Here is a 24352-nt window from a genome sequence, read left to right as displayed (position 1 = left end):
AACAGTCAGCTAGACCACATGAAAATCCCATCATTCTTCTTGTTAAAGGCACATCCTGATCATTCTTTGATCAATTCAGATGAAAAACAAAAGCTTCTCTTGAACTGGTCAGAACTGTTTAAGATTTCAATTGTTTTTATCAGTTTAACAAAGAACAAGTCTTATAGTCCCCTCCCACCAAGTCTAGTACAAACTAATTCTCTTTCCATCTTACTTGAACTTGCTGTACTCTGTGATGGCTAACAGGGTGTGAAAAGAATTCTAATAATCACCAAGGGCTTAGTATGTGCCATGCAGGTACTTTACACCACCTCTTTTAACTTTTACAATCCATTTAAGTGGTGGTATCATAGTAAAGCTTAAAATTGAAGCCAGGTGTGGTGATGCACACCTTTAATCCTAGCATTTGGGAGACAGAAGTAGGAGGACCGCTTTGAGTTCAAGGCCACCTTGAAACTACAAATTCCTGGTCAGCCTGAGCTAGAGCAAGACTCTACCTTGAAAAACCCAAAATTGGGCTGGAGAGATGGCTTAGCAGTGAAGGCACTTGCCTGCAAAGCATAAGGACCCAGGTTTGATTCTCCAGGACCCACATAAGCCAGATGCACAAGGTGACACACGTGTCTGGAGTTTATTTGCAGTGGCTGGAGGCCTGGTGGCCCATTCGTTATCTGCCTCTTCCTCTCTCTCTCAAATCAATAAATTAAATATCAAAAAAATATAAAAAAATGAGGTACTACCTCCTGGACTCCAAAGCCCTAAAATACTGCACACACATGCTTACATTGCATTATATTTATATTGTTATTATTGCTTTGGTTTTTCCAAGGCAGGGTTTCATTCTTGCCCAGGCTAACTTGGAATTCACTATTGTCTCAGGCTGGTCCCAAACTCATGGTGATCCTCCTCCTACTTCTTCCTCCCTTCCAGAGTGCTGGAATTAAGGGCATGTACCACCAAGCCCAGCTTATTTATATTATTTTTTAACTTAATTTAATTTTTTTGGGGGGGGGTTTCCAAGGTAGGGTCTCACTCTAGCTCAGGCTGACCTGAAATTCACTATGTAGTCTCAGGGTGGCTTTGAACTCATGGCGATCCTCCTACCTCTGCTTCCCAAGTGCTGGGATTAAAGGCATGCGCCAGCACACCCAGCTATTATTTTTATTATTAAATGTACAGTTTTCTGCGCTAGGGATTGCACCCCTGGGCTTTGTACTTTCAAAATATGTACTCTACCATTCAGCTACCAGACCTGGGATTCTACTGTGAGGAGCAGAGACCAATAAATGAGAAGAGCTTTATTTTATTTTATTTTATTTTATTTATTTTTTTTGGTTTTTCAAGGTAGGGTCTCACTCTGGTCCAGGCTGACCTGGAATTCACTATGTAGTCTCAGGGTGGCCTTGAACTCATGGCGATCCTCCTACCTCTGCCTCCCGAGTGCTGGGATTAAAGGCGTGCGCCACCACACCCGGCTGAGAAGAGCTTTAAATCCAAACCTTACATTAGCCAGGCACAGTGGTACATGCTGGCAATCCCAGCAGTTAAGAGGCTGAGATTGGTGGATTGCTGCAAGGTTGAGGTCACTCTTGGCCACATTGTAAATTCCAGAGTAGCCTAGGTTAGAGGGAACTAAAAAATATATTCTGGCCTGGCTGTGGTGGCACAATGCTTTAATCTCAGCACTTGGGAGGCAGAGGTAGGAAGACTGAGATGAGTTCAAGGCCAGCCCGAGACTACATAGTGAATTCCAGGTCAGCCTGGGCTAGATGAGACCCTACCTCAAAAAATCATGGGCTGGAGGGATGGCTTAGCCATTAAGGCGCTTGCCTGGGAACCCTAAGGACCCAGGTTCTCTATTTCCCAGAACCCACTAAAGCCAGATGCACATGGTGGGACATACATCTGGAGTTCGTTTGCAGTGGCTAGAGGCCATGGCATGCCCATTTTTTCTCTCACAAAATAAATGAAGATGAAAAAAAAAAAAAAAGGGCTGGTGAGTTTAAGGTTAAGGCACTTGCCTGCAAAGCCAAAGAACCCAGATTAGATTCTCCACTATACATTTAAAGCCAAATGCACAATATGGCCCATGAGTCTGGAGTTTGTAATGACTAGAGGCCCTGGCATGCCCATTTTCTCTCTCTCATAAATAAATAAATGAATAAATAGATAAAAAAAGTGGCCAGGCGGGGTGGTGCACACCTTCAATCTTGGGAGGCAGAGGTAGAGGATTGTCGTGAGTTCAAGGCTACCCTAAGACTGTCACATAGTGAATTCCAGGTCAGCCTGGGCTAGAGTGAGACCCTAACTAGAAAAACAAACAACAACAAAAAAGTTCTTGAGCCAGGTGTGGTGGTGTATTGGGCGTGGTGTCACACACCTTTAATCCCATCCTTCTGGAGGCGGAAGGGTCACCATGGTTCAACGCCATTCTGCGACTAGAGTGAGCTCCAGGCTAGCCTGGGCTAAAGTGAGAACCTACCTGGGAGGGGAGGTCAAGGGAGATGGTTCAGCCTTTGCTTGCAAAGCCTGCTTGCCACTTCAATTCCCAAGTACCCACGTAAAAGCAAATGCACAAAACGGTACATGCATATGGAATTGGTTTGTAGTGCTCAAAGCGCCGTTGCTTGCCCGTTTTCTCCTTTGCTCTCAAAAAATAAAAATAAACCCGGTATGGTTGCACACGCCTTTAACCTCAGCACTCAGTAGGCAGAGGCAGAGGCAGGAAGATCACCCTGAGTCTACATAGAGAACTGCAGGTCAACCTGAGCTACAATGAGACCCTACCTTGGGAAAAAAAGCTAGAGAGGTGGCTTTAGCGGTTAAGGCACTTGCCTGAAAAGCCCCAGGACCCTGGTTAGAATCTCCAGGACCCATGTAAGCCAGATGCACAAGGTGGCGCATTGTCTAGAGTTCCTTTACAGTGGCAGGAGGCCCTAGTGTGCCCATTTTCTTTCTATCTCCCTTTCGCTTTTTCAAATAAATAAAAATAAGGAAAACAAGAAATGCTACAATCATAAACCACTGAGATTTGTGCTTCTTGGTGTTAAGTGGTAGATGTTTTAATTTTTCAAGACACAGAATGTGATTTGGATATTTTGTGTTAGAAACTTTATAATCTCTTTTTCTTCTCTTTTTTTTTTGGTAGGGTCTCATTCTAGCTCAGGCTGACCTGGAATTCACTATGTAGTTTCAGGCTGGTCTCGAACTCAGAGCGATCCTTCTACCTCTTCCTCCGAGTGCTGGGATTAAAAGCGTAGGACACCACGCCCGGCAGATCTCTTTTTCTTTAGCGTCAAAACGGGGCCAACCCCAGCTCTTTGAAAGTTAGGAAAGGATTGTATGTGAACAGATGACATCGAGTTGACGGTGTTCGTCGTTTCATGCGTTATGTGACTTGGGAGTGCAGAGTCAGTCCACCTATTGAATTCCACTGAGGTCTCGCGAACATCCTGCCGATTCCAGCGAGCCGTTGGCCTTTTCCCGCGCAGAGGGCAGGGCACTGAGCCAGTCCCGCAACGTGGTCACCGAACGCATCTTCCGCTAGGACCACATCGCTAACTCAGGACCCTCGCTGGTTCGCCAGACCCGTGGCACTCACAGCATTAGGGCCGGAAGCTAGCCCCAACCGCTTCCCGTCTCGGCCCGAGCCCCAGGCGTTGCAGCGCCCCACCGGGTCGGGGCGGAAGGAACGTAAGGCAGCCGAGAGCCTTTGGCGTGTTGCATGCTGGGAATAGTAGTTCCCTTAGGCAACGTCTAGAGACCAGGCTTGCCTTGAGTGGTTGGAGCGTGTCACGTGACGCACGGGAGTCACTTGCGCTATCTCTGAGGTCATCACAGCGCGACGGCAAGTGGGCAACTTGCATGCCTTGGGTAATACTACCTTGGTAACTCCGAGACACGCCGTCGTCTCCTACCCTTGTCCCCGCCGCCTGTGTCTTGTAGACCTCGCCCGGTTTGGGAAAGGGCTGCCCACTACGGCGCAGTACCCGGGGTCGGGGGGGGGGGGAGTTGCGGAACCGCACGCGAGGTACGTGCGCGGCCACGCCCTCTCCCGTGACGTCAGGATCACGTGACGGGCAGGGCCGCCTCTGCCGCCGCCGCCGCTTTGTAAGAGGCACATTGGCAGGTAACGAGCGGCGGCGGCGGCAGCGGTAGCGGCGGGTGCCGGGTCCCGAGTGCGGCGAGAGCAGCAGCGGTAATTGCCACCTCTTTTTCGTTCGGTGTCCCGGGGCTTCGAGCGCGGCAGTGTGCTCTCTCTAGACCTGGGCTCAGGTCTTGTGAACTCCCAGCCCCCTCTCGGGGCGCCCCAGCGCCCACCCGGCTGGCTCGGGCCGCGCTACCCTCGCTGGCTTCGTGTTTCCCTAGTGTGTCCAGGCCCGGTCACCCTTGTTCCTCTCCCGCTCTGGTTGCCCCGGGCTTCTTCCTGCCTTCCCCCATCCTCGGCGCCCGGGGCCCCACCCAGCCCCAGGGGGCGCCTTCCCCTCCCCCCTCGGGTTTCTGCCCTGGAGGGTGTGGTTTTGCTCTCCCACCTCGCCCCCAGGCCTGTCCGCTGCAGCGCCCCCCCGCCACGCTCGCATCCTGACCACCATTCCGTCCTCACGCCCGCCGCTGGTCCTGGGACTGGCCCTCTTAGAGCCCAACTTCAGGGAAATAACTGCTTACTACGGAGGCCGACTTGGATTCTCCCCTTCATTCCGGAGGGTCTTTAGTGTTAGTTGGAACTCAAGTTTTCCTCCCTCACTCCTGTTCCCGTAGTCTGGTTGTGTCAGTTTGTAAACTGTAAAGCGTGCTGTTCTATGTTCAAAATGTTATTCTTTAACTGGTGCACTACAACTCAGTTTTCTTTGCCACTGAATCATTTCCCCACCCGTTCCCCCTGTGTTTTTAGTCTTAATTAGTTGCCCAGGCATGTCAACTGTCAGCCCTCTGGTTTGTTACCCTTGTTTTTCTCTAGGGGTTGTTCCTAGTATCATGCTTGTTATTTCCTGCTTGACATAATCTTGTAGTTTTACCACCACTCCTATTGGATGTTGTTTCTACTTTAAGTCTAAAATACATAGCCTGACAATAGTTTTACTTTCTCTAGCACCTGTGTGCTCTAACAGTTTAGAGCTTTTAAAGGTTTCTCCTTAAAGTATGTAGGGATCACCTATTTACTATGCAGTCTCAAGGTGGCCTCGAGCACATGGCGATACTTCTACCTCTGCCTCCCAAATGCTGGGATTAAAGGCGTACGTCACCATTCCCGGCCCTAGACATCTTTCATTTGAAGAGCATATATTTACCTTTTTTTTTTTTTTCGAGGTAGGGTCTCACTCTAGCCCAGGCTGACCTGGAATTCACTGTGTAGTCTCAGAGTGGCCTCCAATTTACAATGATCCCCGCCTACCTCTATGCTTCCGAGTGCTGGGATTAAAGGCGTGCACCACCAAGCCCAGCGATTTAACTTTTAAAAAATATTTTTATTTTATTTATTTAGTTGATAGAGAAAGAGGGGGAGAGAATGGGCGTGCTAGGGCCTCCAGCCACTGCAAACGAACTCCAGAGGCGTGTGCCCCCTTGTGCATCTGGCTAACGTGGGTTCTGGAGAATCGGACCTGGGTCCTTTGGCATTGCAGGCAAATGCCTTAACCGCTAAGCCATCCCTCCAGCCTGATTTTTTTTTTAAAGTTATTTTATTTATTTATTTGAGAGAGAATGAGAATGGGCATGCTAGGGCCACCAGCCTCTGCAAATAAACTCCAGATGCATGTTTCGTGCATCTTAACTGGAGGTGGGCATTGGGGAATCAAACTCTAGTCATTAGGCTTTGCAGGCCACTGATCCTCTCTCCAGCGGCCTTAACTTTTTTTTTTGGGCAGGGTATCTCTATGTATCCCAGGTTGTCCTGGATCTCAGGATCCTCATTGTTGTCTCCCTTTGCTGAAATTACAGACTGCAAGGATTATAGGCATGTGCCAGCATGTGTGGTTACTACTATTAATTTTTTTTTTCTTCTAGGTAGGGTCTCACTCTAACCCAGGTTGACCTGGAACTCCATAGTCTCAGGCTGGTCTCAAACTCAGCATTCTTCCTACCCTCTGCCAGATGAGAGCTGGGATTAAATGTGTGCACCACCGCATTTGGCTTACAATTTATTATTAATTAATTTAAATTTTTGGTTTTTCAGTGTAGGGTCTTACTGTAGCTCAGGCTGCCTGGAATTCACTATGTAGTCTCAGGGTGGCATCGAACTCATGGTGATCCTCCTCCCTCTGCCTCCCCAGTGCTGGGATTAAAGGTGTGCGCCACCACACCCAGCTCCAGTTTTTTGTTTGTTTGTTATTTTAGTGAATACTTTGTTTATTTCCTTTCCATTATGATGAGGCTTGCTTTATTTAACGAAGTAGGGTCTCCCTCTACCCTAGGCTGCCTGGACTCCAGCCCTGTAGTGGCCTGGAACTCAGTCATGCACCTACTTCTGCTTCCTGAGTGCTGGGATTAAACATGTGCACTACCACGCTGGGTTAAGGCTTTATTTTACTTATTCTTTTTGTTTTTCAGGGTAGGGTCTTGCTCTAGCCCAGGCCAACCTGCAATTTACTATGTAGTGTCAGGGTGGCCTGGAACTCAGTGATTCTCCTACCTTTGCCACCCAAGCTGGGATTAAAGCAATGCATCACCACACCTGGATTTTTTTTTTCTTTTTACATTTTATTTATTTGAGAGAGAGAAACAGGGAGAGAGAAAGAGAGAGAGAGAGAATATGGGCCCATCAGGGCCTTCATCCACTGCAAATGAACTCCAGACTCGAGATGCATGTGCCACCTTGTGCATCTGGCTTACATGGGTCCTGGGGAATTGAACCTGGGTCCTTTGGCTTTGTTGTTGGCAAGCACTTTAACCCTAGGCCACCTGTCCAGCCTCCAGATTTTTCTCTTTTTCTTTTTTTTCTGTTTTTTTTTTTTACTCTAGCTCAGGCTGACCTGGAATTCACTATGTAGTCTCAGGGTGGACTCACAGTGATCTTCCTACCTCTGCCTCCTCCTCAGTGCTAGGATTAAAGGCCTGCGCCACCACGCCCGGCTCAGGTTTTTCTTTTTAAGCTAATGAGAATGCCACTGCTATGTTCCTCACTTTTGTCTCTGAATTGCTTGCGAGTTCTTTTGGTGTTAGTTTTTTTTTTTTTAAACAGTATTTTATTTTATTTATTTATTTGAGAGTGACAGACACAGAGAGAAAGACAGATAGAGGGAGAGAGAGAGAATGGGCGCGCCAGGGCTTCCAACCACTGCAAACGAACTCCAGACGCGTGTGCACCCTTGTGCATCTGGCTAATGTGGGACCTGGGGAACCGAGCCTCGAACGGGGGTCCTTAGGCTTCACAGGCAAGCGCTTAACCACTAAGCCACCTCTCCAGCCCTGGTGTTAGTTTTTTAAATAAAAGCAGAAGAAACATCACATTTTAAACTCTCCTGTAGTTTAGTTTGGGTGGGTTGTTTGGTAAGGTTCTGATCTATTTATGGAAAGGAAATACATTCCATTCTGTGAAGATGATCCAATATACTTTATCATCCTGCAGGGTTTCTTGGGTAGGGTCATTTTCTCATTGTTGTGATCACTGCTTGTAGAGGTAAAGGTGTTCATTTTTCCACACCACTCTTCTGCTGATACCACAATGCTTCACCTGATTTTCTTTCTTCCTGCTAATTCCTGTGTTGTGAGATTTCCCCACCCCCCCTCACTTGACCTGTTTGCTTTTTCCTTACAATTTCTCCTATTTGCTTTCTTGCTGCTTCTGCCCCTCTATCATTTAGAAATATTTCAGAGAAGGATTTTTGTTTTGTTTGAAATAGTCAGCTGTAAGTAGCATGGGGGAGAATGAGGCCATGGGAAAGGATTGCGGTAATTGCTCTCATGCCTGTTTCCTGCTGCTCTGGTTTCCTCTGGCCTCTCACTTTAAATGTGGGCTGGGCCAGCAGTAGTCACATGAAGCTTCCTTTAGATTAGAATTAGAGCTATAGTGGAACACCACCACCTCTGCTTCTCTTTCCTGATAACTGATGCAGCTCATGGAGTGATCTCGAAGAATGTCTCTCTTGGTATTAATTAGTTTGAGTGACTTATTGTTTAGGGAGAAATGATGGGAGAACATGGTTACAAGAAGGGGTTTATTTCAGTTACGCACTTTTTTTTGGAGATAGTTTTACTGTATACCTCAGGCTTGCTTTAAACTTACAATGCACCTGCCTCATTCTCCTGAGTGATAGGGTCACAGGTGTATGCTACTGCCTCCATCTTAGGTTTTACTTTGAACTGAACCCAGGGCTTCGTGCGTGCTGCCCAAGCCCTGTAACAGTTGAGCCTATAGGAAGTACAGTTCTTGGTTGGAGAGATGGTTTAGTGATGAAGACACTTTCCTGCAAAGCCTAAAGACCTGGGTTCAATTCCCCAGTACCCACGTAAAGTAGGATGTACAGAGTAGGCATGCATCTGGAGTTTACAGTGGCTAGAAGCCCTGGTGTGCCCAAATCCTGTTTCTTTTCTCTCTCTCTGCTTGCAAATAAATAGATAAAAACATAAAAAAGAAAGTATAATTCTGTCTTGCAGGATTGATATGATCTGAAGTGATTTTACTTTTATTTTTGGTTTCGTTTTTCAGGATAGGGTCTTGCTCTAGCCCAGGCTGACCTGGAATTCATTATGTAGATTCAGCCTGGCCTCATACTCACAGTGATCCTCCTACCTCTGCCACCCAAGTGCTGGGATTAAAGGTGTATGCTACCACCCTTGGACGATTTTACCTTTTTTTTTTTTTTTTTTGAGGTAGGGTCTCATGTTTTAGCTCAGGTTGACCTGGAATTCACTATATAGTCTCAGGATGGCCTCTGGGCAATTCTCCTATCTCTGCTAGGATTAAAGGTGTGGTGTGGGCCTACTGGCCTGGCCCTCAGTTTTTTTTTTTTTTTATTTGAGAGAGAAGAAATAGGCTGTTAAAAAGAGAGAATGGGTGCACCAGGGCTCATAGCCACTGCAAACAAACTTTAGATGTGTGCGCCACCTTGTGCATCTATTGTGTAGGTACCGGGGAATCGAACTTGGGTTGTTAGACTTTGCAGGCAATCAACTTCCAAGGGCTGAGTGTTACGCTATGATTATAATCTACCACCACCCTCCCTTTTCTCCCTCCTGAATCCCTTCTCCATTAAATTTTTTTTGGTTTTTCGAGGTAAGGTCTCACTGTGGTCCAGGCAGACCTGGAATTAACTCTGTAGTCTCAGGGTGGCCTTGAACTCAAGGCTATCGTCCTACCTCTGCCTCCAGAGTGCTGGGATTAAAGGCGTGCACCACCACGCCCGGCTACCTCCAGTGAATTTTTTCTTTTCAACTACTTTTCTATTTTGGTGTCATCATTTTCCCCCCTCCTATTATGAAGATCTTGTATAGGTAATACTGTGAGGTCATGAGTGCTGTGGCCACTTGGTGTCCGGAAGACAGTATTGCAAAGTGCTCTTCATCTTCTTCCAATGGCTCTTACATTCTTTCCACCACCACTTCTTCCTCAGTGGTTCCTGAACCTTGGAGGGTGAGATAGAGATGTCTCAGTGCCGAACATTCCACTGTCACTTTCTTAACACTTTGATGAGTTTTTCCAGTGGTCATGGGCATATGAAAATCGAAACTTTTCTAACCAAAAGTGAGAGTAGTATTGCTATATGAGTATAAACATAGTATTTAGAGGGTGTTTCGGTGGGCATAAACATACCCATACCCATTTAGCCAGGCAACAGTAGTAGTTTCCTCCCTAGGACTTTTGACATTCCCAGTCATGGGCCTTTTTTTTTGCTTATTGTTTTTTGAGGTAGGGTTTTGTTCTAGCCTAGGCTGACCTGGAATTCACTATGTTAGTCTCAGGCTGGACTTGAATTCAACAGTGATCCACCTACCTCTGCCTCCACAGTGGAGTGCTCGGATTAAAGGTGTGCACTACCACACCTAGCTTTCCATCTTATTTTTTTTTTTAATTTTGTTTTGTACATTTTTATTTATTTATTTGAGAGTGACAGAGAAAAAGGCAGATAGAATGGATGCGCCGGGGCCTCCAGCCACTGCAAACGAACTCCAGATGTGTGTGCCCCATTGTGCATATGGCTAACGTGACCTGGGTCCTGGGGAATCAAGCCTTGAACTGGGGTCCTTAGGCTTCACAGGCAAGTGCTTAGCCACTAAGCCATCTCTCCAGCCCCCATCTTATTTTTTTTTTTTTTATTTTTTTATTTTTTGGTTTTTCGAGGTAGGGTCTCACTCTGGTCCAGGCTGTCCTGGAATTAACTCTGTAGTCTCAGGGTGGCCTTGAACTCACGGTGATCCTCCTACCTCTGCCTCCCGAGTGCTGGGATTAAAGGCGTGTGCCACCACACCCAGCTTCCCATCTTATTTTTTTGAGACAGGGTCTCTAACTGACAAATTCAGCCAGTTATTCACACTAGCTAGCCAGTGAACCCGAGGGATTACATTTTCACCTCCCCAACACAAGGATTACAGGTGCACTCCATACCCAGCAATTTATGTGGGAGGTAGGTGACCAAACTCAGGTCCTTATGCTTGTACATTGAGTACTTTGATCACTGAGGCATGTCCCCAATCCATTTGTTGCTGTTACACTGGGACTGAACATAAATAAGAGCTTGAACATGCTAGGGTGGTGCTGCTCTATCTACTACTCCAGCTCTGTGTTTACTTTTTAAAAAAAATTATTTCTGGGGCTTGGGGGGTAGAGGGAGAATGGGCACACCAGGGCTTCTAGCCACTGCAGACCAACTCTAGATGCATGAAATAATTTGTGCATCTGACTACATGGGTACTGGGGAATTAAACATTAGGCTTTTGCAGGCAAGCACCTTAGTTGTTGAGCCATCCATCCATCCCTGTTTTTACTTTTTGAGACAGGTTCCTCCAAAGTTTCCCACTATGGCCTTGAACTAGCTCTATAGCTCATGACTAGGAGGTAAAGACAGGAGGATAAGGAGTTCGAGGCCAGCCTCAGCTACATGAGAATTAAATAAGCAAAAGTTGGGCATGAAGGATGCAGACTGTTATCTCAGCACTTGGAAGGCTGATGCAGGAAGACTGCCTGAGTTTGAGACCAGTCGGGGTTACACAGCCAAATACCAGGCCATTTAGGGCTACAGAATAAGAACCTGCCTCAAAAAAACAGGCCGAGGGCTGTATAGAGTTGGCTTAGCAGTTAAAAAGTGCATGCCTACAAGGTCTAAGGACCCAGGTTTAATTCTCCAGGTACCATGTAAGCCACATGCACATGGTGGCACATGCGTCTGGAGTTTGTTTACAGTGACTAGAGGCCCTGGTGCACCCATTCTCCCTTTTTCTCTAATAATAATGATAAACCTTAAAAAATTTCATTTAAAAAAGGTTGAAAGGATGATTCAACAGTTAAGGCACTTGCAAGGTCTGCCAGCTAAGGTTCAGTTCCCAAACCACCAACATAAGCCAGATGCAAAGTGTGGCACAGGGGTTTAGTGATCATCTGCAGCAGCAAGAAGCCCTGGCTTGTCAGTACACACACATGAATAGTTTTTTTAAAAGTCATAAAATTTTAAAAAGCAAGGCCAGCTAGGCATGGTGCTGTGCACCTTTAATCCCCACACTCGGGATGCAAAGGTCGAATCATTGAATTCAACACCACCTTGAGACTACATTGTGAATTCCAGGTCAGCCCTGGCCAGAGTGAGACTCAACCTCGAAAAGCCAAAAACAAAAAAAGAGGGTTGGAGAGAGCGTAGTGGTTAAAGCAGTTGTCTGCAAAGCCAAAAGATCCAGGTTCGATTCCCCAGGACCCATGTAGGCCAGATGCACAAGGTGGTGGGTGGTACATGCGACTGGAGTTTGTTTGCAGCAGCTGAAGGCCCTGTTTTGCTCATTCTCTCTTCTCTCAAATAAATTACATAAATAAACTAAATATAAAGAAAATTCCTTTATAAAAGGAAAGAAAAAGCCTGGCATGATAGCTCATACCTTTAATCCCAGCACTTGAGAGGCAGAGGTAGGATTGCTGTGAATTCAGGACTACTCTGAGATTACAGAGTGAGTTCCAGGTCAGCCTGGATTAGAGCTAGATTCTGCCTCAAAAACCAAAACAAAACAAAACAAAAAATAGGTAAGTAGAAAGGAGTGTGGAGTGATGGTTTATGCTGTAACCCCATACTTGATTTGAGAAGCTGAGGCAGGAGAGCTGTTATGTTTTGTGTTCCAAACTAAAGTGTATAAAAAATATATTTTAAGCCAGGTGTGGTGGCACATGCTTTTAATCCCAGTGATTGGGTTGGGAGGCAGAGGTAATAGGATTGCTGTGAGTTCAAGGCCACCCTGAGAGACTGCATAGTGAATTCCAAGTCAGCTTGAGATAGAGTGAAACCCTACCTTGAAAAACCAAAAAAAAATTCTTGACAAAAATGGTGATGCAATGCTTAGGAGGATGAAGGTAGAGAGCACTTGTTTAAGGCCACTGAGCTTTAACAGGGTTTAAAAAAAAGGTAACATTTTGACTCTTTTGTTAAAGTGCTATAAGTATGCCACTGTCCAATGCCAAAAAAGATAAAACTATCAACTAGTAATGAAACTTAACAACAGAGCTGGACATGGTGGCTCAGGCTGCAGTCTCACTATTGAGGAGGATAAGGCATGAGTATAGAGTAAGATGCTGGTCTCAAAAGAAGACAAAAGTAGCAGGGTGGCACATGCCTTTTAAAAATAAAATACATTTAAAAAAAAAGCCAAGTATGATGGCGCACACTTTTGATCCCAGCACTTAGGAGTCAGAAGTAGGAGCATGGTATTGAATTCAAGGCCTCTCTGAGATTACATATAAATTCCAGGCCAGCCTGGGCTAGAGCAACACTTGAAAAACGTTGGAAAAAAAAAACAAACCGGGGAAAGGGGAAAAAAAATAAAAAAGAAATTCTCTTGAGCCAGGTGTAGTGGTGCACTCAGGAGGCAGAGGTAGGGGTATTATGTGAGTTCAAGATCAGCCTGATCTAGAGTGAGACCCTACCTCCCACTTAAAGTTGTTTAAGTTTGAAAATCAGTAATATGTATTTTCTAGTAATTTTAAAGGTTCAACTGTAGAAAAACTAGTCGTACTTTGGGCAGGAACAACCCATTACTAAACCATACCCCCGCCCTACATTGCTAACATTGTTTGAAAGAACACTGCTGAGCTGGGAGGATGGTTCAGCAGTTAAAGGCAGTTTCTTGCGAAGCTTGCCCGCCCAGATTGAGTTTGCCAGTACACATGTAAAGCCGGATGGACAAAGTGGTGCATGTGGCTGGAGCTTGTTTGTTGGGGCAAGAGGCCCTTGATGCACCCATATATTCTCTCACTCTCTGTCTCTTTGGGCAAATAAAAAATAAAAGATGTCCAAAAAATAAATAAAAGAACACTGCCCACTCTTAAATACCTACGTTAGGGGCTGGAAAGATGGATTACAATTCATGGTGCTTGTGAAGCCTGAGGACCAAGGCTCACTTCCCCAGAATCCATGTAAACCAGATGAATATGGTGGTGCATGCATCTGGAGTTCATTTGCAGTGGCTGAAGGACCTGGTGGACCCATACTCTCTTTCTCTCTCCCTACTTCTCTCAAATAAATAAATAAAAATAAAATGTATATATTTATTAAAAAAACCCATACTTTTGGCCGGGCATGGTGGTGTATGCCTTTCATCACAGTACAGGAGAGGCAGAGATAGGATCGCTGTAAATTTGAGGGTAGCCTGAGATTCAGTGAACTCTAGGTCAGCCTAGGCTAGAGCAAGACCCAACCTCAAAAAATCAACAAAAAGATGGAAAACAATAGAGGAAGACATCTGACATTGACCTTTGTCTTCCACATACACATACATGTACATCACATGTGCATGCCAAACAAAAAGGGATCACCATGAGTTTAAGGCCAGCCTGGGCTAGAGATCCTGCCTCCAAAACAACAAATTAAAAAAAAAAAAAAAAAACCTAGTAAAAAAATCCCCGTGTTAAAAAAAAAAAAAAATCCCTATGTACTAATAGAATAACACATGTGAATAAAAATCCTCATCAGGGCTGGAGAGATGGCTTAGTGGCTAAGGCACTTGCTTGCAAAGCCTAAGGACCCAGGTTTGATTCTCCAGGTCCTGGGGATGCATGTATCTGGCATTCGTTTGCAGTGGCTGGAGGCCCTGGCATGCCTATTCTTTCTGTCTCCTTCTCACTCTCCCTGCTTATTTCTCTCAAATAAGCAAGCTGGGCGTAATGACACACACCTTTAATCCCAGCACTTGGGAGGCAGTGGTAGGAGGATCGCCGTGAGTTTGAGGCCACCTTGAGACTACATAGTGAATTCCAGGTCAGCCTGGGCTAGTGTGAGACCCTACCTCAGGAAAAAAGAAAAAAAAGGATCTAAGTTGGGTGCAGTGGTGCATGCCTGTAACCCTTGGAAGGCTGAGGCAGGAGAGTCACAATTTTAGGTCCTCGTAGGCAAAACAAGACAACTCAGAGTGTTCTTACTCATCAGTTTTTCCAATTGAGAGAGACCTTTCAAGGGCCAGGCCTATATTTTTTGCTAGACTTTTAAAAAATACTTTTGAACAAATTTATAAGCCACTTCAAAGTCAAACTGGCATTATCCAGGTAATTTTCATATAGAAAACAGTAAGATAATGGGAAACTTAGCTAGTTCTTCCTCTTCATCATTAGATATTGTGTTATACAGTGTGCCCAAAGCATAACAATTATTTCAGAATCTGAACTGTGAAAAGAAAATGATTATACTTATACACTGCTGGCTACAGAATGAACTGTTGTGGCCAATTTCAAACAGTTATTTAGCAAGACCTTATAAAACTCCAATATACTATCTAAAATAGAAATATCAACCAAACCAATCTGTAAAGGGTATGTTGGTTCACACATATAATTCCAGTATTTGAGAGGCAGAGGCAGGAGAACTGAAAGAATGTATAAAGGTTTATTTAATTATGAAAATTCAGAAGAATCATAATTGTTAAAAAAAAAGTCAGAGTAAATCTATATAAAAAGAATTTTTTGCCAGGTCAGCCTGGGTTAGAGTAAGACCATACCTTGAAAACCAAAAGATAGATAGATAGATAGATAGATAGATAGATAGATAGATAGATAGATAGAGCAAGTCAAACAGACTGGCCTTTTTTTTTTTTTTTTTTTTTTTTTTGGTTTTTCGAGGTAGGGTCTCACTCTAGCCCAGGCTGACCTGGAATTCACTATGGAGTCTCAAGGTGGCCTTGAACTCACAGCAGTCCTACCTCTGCCTCCTGGGTGCTGGGATTAAAGGTGTGCCCACCATGCCTGGCTTAACTGGCCCTTTTTTTAAAAAATGAGAAAGGGAGAATATTAGCATTTCAGGGCCTCCAACCATTTCAGTTGAACTCCAGACATGTGTACCCTCTCGTGTGCACGTGCGACCTTGCATACTTGTGTCACTGTGCATCTGGCTTATGTGGGACCTAGAGTTGAACATGAGTCCTTAGCTGTTGAAGGCAAGCACCTTAACCTCTAAGCTATCTCTCCAGCCCTAATATTAATTAATAAATTGAGAGAGGGAGAGAGAAGGGACACTCCAGGGCCTCCAGCCACTGCAAATGAGCTCCAGATGCATGTGCCACTGTGTGCATCTGGCTTAACATGGGTCTTGGGGTAATTAAACATGAGTGTAGGCTTTGCAGGCAAACACTCTAACCACCACGCCATCTCTCCAGCCCTATTTATTTATTTATTTATTTATTTTTTGTTTTGGTTTTTCGATGTAGAGTCTCACTCTAGCCCAGGCTGACCTGCAATTCACTATGGAGTCTCAGGGTGGCCTTGAAGTCACGGTGATCCTCCTACCTCTGCCTCCTGAGTGCCTGGATTAAAGGCGTGCGTCCCAACGCCTGGCTTCAAATTTTTACTAACAACTTCTGTGATTATAAAAAAATATCCCATGGTAATATCCTCCCTCCTCCCACTTTCCCTTTTGAAACTCCATTCTCCATCAGACACTGAGGTCATGGATATCCAGGTTATTTTGTGTCTGGAGGATCACGTTGTAAGGAGTCCTACCCTTCCTTTGGCTCTTACAGTCTTTCTGCCACTCTTCTGCAATAGACCCTGAGCCTTGGAAGGTGTGATAGAGATATTACAGTGCTGAGCACTCCTCTGTCACTTTTTCCAGCACCATGATACCTTCTGAGTCATCCCAAGGTCACTGCCATCTGAAAAGAGAAGATTCTGTACCAAAAGTGAGGGTAGCATTAATATAAGGGTATGAACATTGAGAGAAGTGCTTACTGGGCAGTTTGAAAAGCATAGTATATACATTTAACCAGATAGCAGTAGACGTTATACCCCTAGGGCTCATGACTACCCCTGTTTTAAGTTTTCAGTATCAGGGATATATTCCCTCCCATGAAACAGGCCTCCAGTCCAGTTAGAGGGTAGTTGGTTTCCACCATGACAGACGTGCCACTATTGCACCCGTTGGCCCATTTGGCCTATAAGGCTTGCAGTGTCCACTGTTGAGTATCTTCACTGGTGATTTCTTTTTCTCCCATTGAACTGCATGCAGAATGGCTTCTTCCAGCTTTCTGTCAGCTTGTCTACATGGGAGAGGTTATCAGCTCAGTTCCAGCCGGATTTCTCAGTGGCCTTGCAGCCCAAGTATGTGGAATCTTCAGCAGTAGGGTCTTACCATATATTCCTGGTGGGAAACCAAGGTCCAGCCCTATTTAAAAAAAAAAAAAATTATTTATTTAAAAGAGAGAGAATGGGTGTGCATGGGCCTCTTGGCCTTTGTAAATGAACCCCATATACATGTGCCACCATACATCTAGCTTATGTACGTTCTGAGGAATCGAACTTAGGCCAGTGCCTTAACTGCTAAACCAGCTCTCCAATCCAATAGCTGATACATTCATTCATTTATTTATTTTTTTCAGATAGAGTCTTGCTCTAGACTAGGCTGACCTAGAATTCACTATGCATTCTCAGAGTGGTCTTGAAACTCAGGATTATCCTGCTATCTCTACCTCTTGAGTGCTGAGATTAAAGGTGTGAGCCAGCATACCTGTCTTTAAAATTTTTTTTTTTTTTTAAATTTTGTTTTGTTTATTTTTATTTATTTATTTGAGAGTTACAGACAGACAAAGAGGCAGAGAGAAAGAGAATGGGTGTGCCAGGGCTTCCAGCCACTGCAGACAAATTCCAGATGCGTGCACTCCCTTGTGCATCTGGCTAATGTGGGTCCTGGGGAATCGAGCCTCGAACCGGGGTCCTTAGGCTTTGCAGGCAAGCGCTTAACCGCTAAGCCATCTCTCCAGCCCTTAAAAATTTTTTTTAAAGTAGGACAGCTACAATAAATCAATCAATAAATAAAATCAAAAGATAGAGAAGTTTCATGTGAAGTTCCATTTCTTAAAATAAATTAAAAAGAAAATAAATGCATGAGTCATCATATTCAGCTTGTCCTACTTCAATTTTTAAATTTTATTATTATTTATATTAGAGCATGAGAGACAAAGAAAGAACTAGCACACCAGGGCCTCAGCCAGTTCAACTGAACTCCAGTAGCTTGTACTACCTAGTAGGGCATGTATAACCTTGCACTTGCCTCACCTTTGTGTGTCTGGCTTAGGGGGATCTGGAGAATAAAACATTGGTCCTAAGGCTTTGCAGGCCAGCACCTTAACTGCTAAGCCATCTCTTAAGTCTTTTTTTAAAAATATTTCTTAAAATTATTTATTTATTTATTTGAGAGCGACAGACACAGAGAGACAGACAGATAGAGGGGGAGAGAGAGAATGGGCGCGCCAGGGCTTCCAGCCTCTGCAAAGAACTCCAGACGCGTGTGCCCCCTTGTGCATCTGGCTAATGTGGGACCTGGGGAACCGAGCCTCGAACCGGGGTCCTTAGGCTCCACAGGCGAGCGCTTATCCGCTAAGCCATCTCTCCAGCCCTTTTTAAAATAAATTATTTGAGAGAAAGGCAGCATGAGTGGCCTCAAACTCATGGCGATCCTCGTACTTCTGCCTCCCAAGTGCTAGGATTAAAGTTGTATGCCACCATGCCTGGCTACACTGTTTTTTTTTTTTTTTAAGTGGTTTCATTCTGATTTTAGTAGAAATCAAATCAGCATGGTGAACTAATTTCTAAGGCCTCTGCCAATTTACATGTATCCTATAAAGTGGTCAGACACATAACACCCAGGTTTTGTTTCCTCACAGTGAGAAAAGCAACATAAGGCTATAAAATTACACTAGTAAATTTAGAATGCTATCTAGTAGAACTGTTTAGTTTATTTGACCTCTTTTTACCCTGTGGTGCTGTGGACCGAGTTGCATACTCTTTCCTTAGTATATTATGACCCTTAAGTGCCCTGGTTAGTGTTGACATCATGTTGAATGTGGTTATTGTTCACACTGATGAACAGAAAATGAGAGAATGGATGGAGGGTATGTTATGTTAGTATGCTTGTGAGAAAACATTCCTGAAGGAAGGTGGAGGAAAAAAAACTGTACAATTTGGGAGAATGTCAAGACCAGTCTGACCAAAGTTTAGGGAATAGACTGGAACAAAGAATTTGCATTTTATTGCTCTCATGGATTTCTGTTGTTTCTAAAAGAATGAATACACTTTGACATAGTTTCTGGTTTTTTGAGGTAGGGTCTCCCTCTGGCCCAGACTAACCTGGATGGTAGGATGATGGTATCAGTTTTGTAAGTGAGAGGTCAGGCAGGTAAATAGTATGAAATTTCAGTGCAGTGGAGAGGTGGTATGTTAAGAGACCTTTGGTAACTTTTGGGGGAATGTTTTGTAGAGATAGATGTATCACAGCTAGTCCTGTGACATATGCCTATAATTCTAGCTATTTGGTTGGGATTCCTTGAACCCAGATGTCCCAAGGCTAGCCTGTGGAACACCATGAGGCCTTGTCTTTTTTTTTTGTTTCTGTTTTTTTGAGGCAGGGTTTCACTCTAGCTCAGGTTAACCTGGAATTCACTATGTAGTCTCAGGTTGGCCTTGACCACCACTCCCAGTGCGATGGAGCATCTCTGAATTCAAGGTCAGCATGGGACTGAAAAATAATAAAAATTATTTAGTCAGAGAGAGAATGAGAACATCTGGTTTGATCATCTTGTTTTACATGAGTGGACATACCCTCTCCCCAAGATAATTATTTTTATTTATAATTATTATGTTTTTCCAGGTAGGGTTTCACTCTAGCCCAGGCTGACCTGGAATTCACTATGTAGTGTCAGGGTGGCCTCGAACTCAACAGTGATTCTCCTACCTCTGCCTCTGGAGTGCTGGGATTAAAGGTATGTGCCACCACGTCCGGCCTCCCAAGATAATTATTGATGCCAGTAAAGCAAAAACATATGGGAAGGGTGAACATGTTCAAGAGTTGAACTTTTCTTTCCTTCCTCCCTCCCTCCCTTTTCTCCTTCTCTCTCTCCTCCTTTCCTTCCCCTCCCTCCCCTCTTTCCTTCCTTCCTTCTTCCCTCCCCCTTCCCTCTCTCCCTCCCCCTCCCCTCTTCCGTCCTCCCCTTTTTTGTCAGTAAGGTCTTGCTGTAGCTCAGGCTGACCTGGAATGTACTATTTATTTAGTCTCTGGCTGGCCTGGAACTCAAAGTGATCCTCCTACTTCAGCTTCCTGAGTGTTGGGATTAAAGGCTTGTACCACCATTGAACTTTTTCTTTTTTAAAAAATAGGATCCATTTTTTCTTATGAGAATGATTGAGAGAGAGAGAGGGAATTGTTGCACCAGGGCCTCCAACGAGCACTGCAGCTGAACTCCAGATACCAAGTCACTTTGTGTACATGTGTGATTTTGTGTGCTTGTATCACCATGTATGTCTGGCTTATGTGGGACCTGGAGAACCCAATATGGGTCCTTGGCCTAAAACGGAGGCTGAGCAATCTCTTCATACTAGGATCCTTTTTCGAGGTAGAGTTTCATTCTAGGCCAGACTGACCTGGAATTCACATTGTATTCTCAGGGTGGCCTCTAACTGATGGCAATCCTCCTCCCTCTGCCTTCCAAGTGCTGGGATTAAAGGCATGTGGCACCATCCCCAGCCTAGGATCCATTTTTTATTTATTTTATTTTTGTTTTTTTTTTTTCCAGGTAGGGTCTCACTGTAGCACAAGCAGACCTGGAATTCACTGTGTAGTCTCAGGCTGGCCATGAACTCACAGTGATTCTCCTACCTCAGCCTCCCAAGTGCTGGGATTAAAGGTGTGTGACACCACACCTGACCTAGAGAGAGAATCGGTGCACTAGGGTCTAGATTTAGCCAGTAGAGGAACTTCAGATGCATATGTCACTTTGTGCACCTGGCTTTATGTAGCTACTGGGTATTAAATTTGGTTTGTATTGGCAAGCACCTTGACTGCTGAGCCAGCTCTGCAGCTCCTATTGTATTTAAAAAAAAAAAAAAAAATATATATATATATATATATATATTTATTTATTTGGTTTTTTGAGGTGGTAGGGTCTCACTCTAGCCCAGGCTGACCTGGAATTCACTATGTTGTCTCAGGGTGGCCTCAAACTCATGGCGATCCTCCTACCTCTGCCTCCCAAGTGCTGGGATTAAAGGCGTGTGCCACCACGCCCGGCTTAAAAAATATTTTTATTAATTTATTTGAGACCGACAGAGAGAAAGCGGGAGATAGAGAGAGAATGGGCGCGCCAGAGCCTCCAGCCACTGCAAACGAACTCCAGACGTGTGCGCCCCCTTGTGCATCGGGGTAACGTGGGTCCTGGGGAATTGAGCCTTGAACCGGGGTCCTTAGGCTTCACAGGCAAGCACTTAACCGCTAAGCCATCTCTCCAGCCCTCCTGTTGTATTTTTATTTTATTTGCAAGCAGAGAGAGAAAATGGGTTTTCCAGGCTGTTTGAAAACAATGTCAAATGCATGTGCCACTTTGTGCATCTGGCTTTAGGTGAGTACTGGGCAATCAAACCTTGGTCTTTAGGCTTTGTAGGCAAGTGCCTTAACTGCTGATCAATATCTCCAGCCCAAGAATTGAATGACTTTATATTTTAGGAATAGGAGATTTGAGGAAAAAAAGAACTAAAATGGTATAGTGTCTGCAAAGACAAGAATATATGAGATTTGGACTGAAGAGATTGCTTAATGGTTAAGGCACTTGCCTCCCAATCAAAAGGACCCAAGTTTTATTCTCTTTAACCCACATATGCCAGATGCACAAGGCGGCACATGCATCTGGAGTTAGTTGGTAGTAGTTTGAGGCCCTGTCCCACCCATTGTCTTATCTGCTTCTTTCTCTTTCTCTCTCTTTAAATAAATAAAAAATTTAAAAAAATGTGTGGGATTTGTTGAATGTTAGAGATAGATTAGAGAACAAGAGCTGGAAGACTTGACAAACAGGTTCAGTGATGACCTGAGGAGTAGCATTTTTTGTATTGTTGGAATGATAGGTTGGTAGAAGCTAGATTGAAGAAGGTTAAGCAGTTATTTAAGGAAGCAGTGACTTGCTTTTGGGAAATAAGGCTTAAGCAGCCAGTCATTGCTTATAGCACAGAAAGTCTAGTCTCTAGTAGTGATTAGAGGGTCGTTTTTCTGAGCTTTTGTTCTGGAAATTAATTTGGATATAGAGAAAATTGAGGAGGTCCTTTTATATATTACTGTAAAGGAAAAGTGTAGGGATTCATATTTTCTCAGTAGTATGATTGGAGATTTCCTTATTAAGGATTTTTGTTTTTCTGAGGTAGAGTATCACAGTAGTCTAACCTGGAACTCACTCTGTAGTCTCAGGATGGCCCCAAACTCAGTGATCCTCCTACCTCTGCCTCCAAAGTGCTAGGGCTTGAGGTTTATCATCACACCTGATTTATTAAGGAATTTTAGCATTTGAGTAAAAACTAGAGCTGTTGTATAAGTAACAGGTATGTTAATGCTTAAGTGGATTTCATGACTGTTTGGATAGATACATTCTTTTTTTTTTAGTTTTTCTTTTTCTTTTTTCTTTTTTGAGGCAGGGTCTTACGCTAGCTCAGGCTGACCTGGAATTCACTGTGTAGTCTCAGGATGGCCTCAGACTCACGGCGATCCTCCTCCCTCTGCCTCCTGAGTGCTGGGATTAAAGGCATGCGCCACATTGCCTGGCAGATAGATACATTCTTTAGGTGACTGACATTTTTCAGAAAGTTGGTTTCGGAGCTGAGTATGGTGGCACATGCCTTTATTCCCTGCACTCAGGAGGCAGAGGTAGGATTGTTTTGGGCGGGGCAGAGGGAGGAGGGCTAATACCTTTTTGGGCTACATAAATGAAATCCAAGAGTGAGATCCTATTTCAAAACAAATTGGGCTGTGGAAAGATGGCTCATAGAATAAAGTGTTGGCTTCCACGGCAGGGTCCTGTAATCTTAACACTTCTAGTGAGATGGTAGGTGGAAACAGGAGTGGGGGAGGGAGGAACTGTGGAGGAAGAGGAGAGAGAAGACCCTGTCTCAAAATGAGATGTGAACAAGGGTCTCTACCTGTTGTTGTCTTACGCTTTCCACACTTGAGCCATGGCATGGCTCACTTGTACTCATACAGGAACATACTACACACAAAATCAAAAGAAGAGCCCACATCTTTAAAAAAAACAAAAACAAAAAACAAAGACTGGATCACTTTATATTTATTTATTTATTTTTGAGGAACTACAGTGCCAAAACTCCCAACTATCACCAGAGCTTTACTGAGTCATTTGCTGCAGAATCTTGGAAAATCAGGAATGAATCTCTTAGATAAGAAAGATGAGTTTTTGGTGGGTGTGGTGGCAGTGTACTCCTTTAATTCCAGCATTTGGGTGGCAGAGATAGGAGGATTGCTATGAGTTTGAGGCCAGCCTGAGAATACATAGTGAATTCCAAATCAGCCTGGGCTAGGGCAAGAGTCTACTTTGAACCACCCCCTCCCACAAAATCAAAATGAAAAAACAAAAAAACCAAAAAACCCTTGTTTTAATGATTTACCACTTTTCACCTTACTTAAATTAAAAAATAAGTTATGAGAGAGAAAATGTGTGCCAGAGCCTCTTGCTACCAAATGGACTTTAGATGCATAGGTACCACTTTGCATACATGTGGTTTTATGTGAGGAGGGTAATGGAACTTTGGCTTGGGAGGCTTTGCAAGCAAGTACCTTTAATTGCTGAGCCATCTCCCCAGCACTCCACCTTTCTTACTTTCTCCTATTTATTTATTTATTTATTTATTTATTTATTTATTTATTTTTTCGAGGTAGGGTTTCACTCTAGTCCAGGCTGAACTGGAATTCACTGTGTAGTCTCAAGGTGGCCTCGAACTCTCTGCGATCCTCCTACCCCTGCCTCCAGAGTGCTGGGATTAAAGGTGTGCATCACCACGCCCAGTTTATTTTTGCTTTTTTGAGGTAGGGCATACCTTACTATTTTGAGAGGATCTCCCTTTGAACCTAGAGGTTGATGCTTCAGCTAGCCAGCAGTTTCCAGGGATCTGCTGTTTGTCTCTCCAGTGCTGGGATTGCAGGCTTGTGCTGCCACACTTGGTATTTTTTGTTTCATGTTTGCATGGCAAGCCCCTTACCCATTGAGACATGTCCCTAGCCCTGCTCTTGATTGGTAGGGTCTTACTGAGTAGCTCAGGCTGGCCACAAACTCACATATAATAGCTGCATAAGTACTTTCTTTTTCCTATTTATTTGCAAGGGGGGGGGGGCGTATGCCAGGGATACCTGCTGCTGCAAACAAACTCTACAAGCATGTGCCACTTTGTGCATCTGGCTTCATGTGGGTACTGGGGAATTGAACCCATCCCATCAGGCTTTTTAAAAAATATTTATTTTTCTTGTTTATTACTATTTTTTATTGACAACTTCCATAACTGTAAACAATATCCCATGGTAATTCCCTGTCTCCTCCCACTTTCCCCTTTGAAATGCCACTCTCCATCCTATCCCCTCCCCCTCTCCCTCAGTCAGTCTCCTTTTTTGATGTCATCATCTTTTCCTCCTGTTATGATGGTTTTGTGTAGGTACTGTTAGGCACTGTATTTATTTATTTTTTGAAATTTTATTTTTACTTATTTATTTGAGGGGGGGGGCAGTGAGAGGGAGAGAGAGAATGGATGTGCCTGGGCTTCCATACACTGAAAATGAACTCCAGACGCATGTGCCCCTTTGTGCTTCTGGCTTAAATGGTTCCTGGGGAATAGAACTGAGGTCCTTTGGCTTTGCAGGCCAACGCCTTAACTGCTGGGCCATCTCTCCAGCCCTTAATATTTATTTTTATTTATTTAATAGAG

At 44.3% G+C, this 24352-nt stretch overlaps 1 protein-coding gene across 2 annotated transcripts in view; it reads left to right on the top strand.

Annotated features, from left to right (window-relative positions):
* Window positions 1-4087: 4087 nt before the first annotated feature.
* Ubap2 (ubiquitin associated protein 2) overlaps window positions 4088-24352 on the top strand; it is a 119082-nt gene continuing 98817 nt past the window's right edge. For both annotated transcript variants that reach the window (XM_045136456.1, XM_045136408.1), the window contains exon 1: window positions 4088-4198. The gene's annotated coding sequence lies outside the window, so the exon portion shown is untranslated. The remainder of the gene's footprint in view (window positions 4199-24352) is intronic.

This window comes from Jaculus jaculus, chromosome 1 (assembly GCF_020740685.1).
Source record: "Jaculus jaculus isolate mJacJac1 chromosome 1, mJacJac1.mat.Y.cur, whole genome shotgun sequence".
NCBI classification, from domain to species: Eukaryota; Metazoa; Chordata; class Mammalia; order Rodentia; family Dipodidae; genus Jaculus; species Jaculus jaculus.
The sequence above is the reverse complement of the archived record's forward strand: the minus strand, read 5'-3'. Positions and strand labels throughout refer to the sequence as shown.